This window comes from Micropterus dolomieu, linkage group LG14, assembly GCF_021292245.1.
Source record: "Micropterus dolomieu isolate WLL.071019.BEF.003 ecotype Adirondacks linkage group LG14, ASM2129224v1, whole genome shotgun sequence".
In the NCBI taxonomy this organism is placed as follows: Eukaryota; Metazoa; Chordata; class Actinopteri; order Centrarchiformes; family Centrarchidae; genus Micropterus; species Micropterus dolomieu.
Window position 1 is genome coordinate 15,683,600 of NC_060163.1, and position 648 is coordinate 15,684,247.

Consider the following 648-nt stretch of genomic DNA (forward strand, 5'->3'; position numbering starts at 1 on the left):
ACGGTGGCGGGGATGATGAGCATCTTTAACCTGAATCTCCTCAGAGACCGGTTAGAACCCGCAGATCCAAAATAGGGCACGCAGCCCTCCGTCCTTCTTGGGGACTATGAAGTACCGGCTGTAGAACTGGCGTCTCTGTCTGGGGGGGAGACACGTTCCACGGCCCCTTTCCTCAGCAGAGTACAAACTTCCTGTCCCAACACCGGACCTTGCTCCGGGCGGACCACAGTCCAAACCACCCCCTCTCTTCTGTTGAATTTGGAGGGCGGGTTTTGAACTGTAGTCGATACCCATCTATGGCAGTGCGCAGGACCCGCGGAGAAATGTTCGTCAGGCTCCGCCAAGCGTCTGCGAAGTCCGCCAACGGAACCAGCCCCTCGGGGCTGGTGGTCGGTGTCTCGTGTAATTTTCTGGTGGACCCCTGAAGCCCCAGAACGGCAGGGGGGAGCCGCCGAAGATCCACGGTGAGTGAGTCGGGATGCCGTCCGCCTGCAGACCCTCGGGGCAGGCAGTACGGCGTGGACTCGATGGTGGCAGGTGCGTCCTGAACGTGTAAACGGCGGGATAACATCACCTGCTGCCACGGCGGAGGGGACCTCGGTCGGCCTCCGGGGGGGGGAGGGGGGGGGGGGGGGGAGGAGGCCCCCC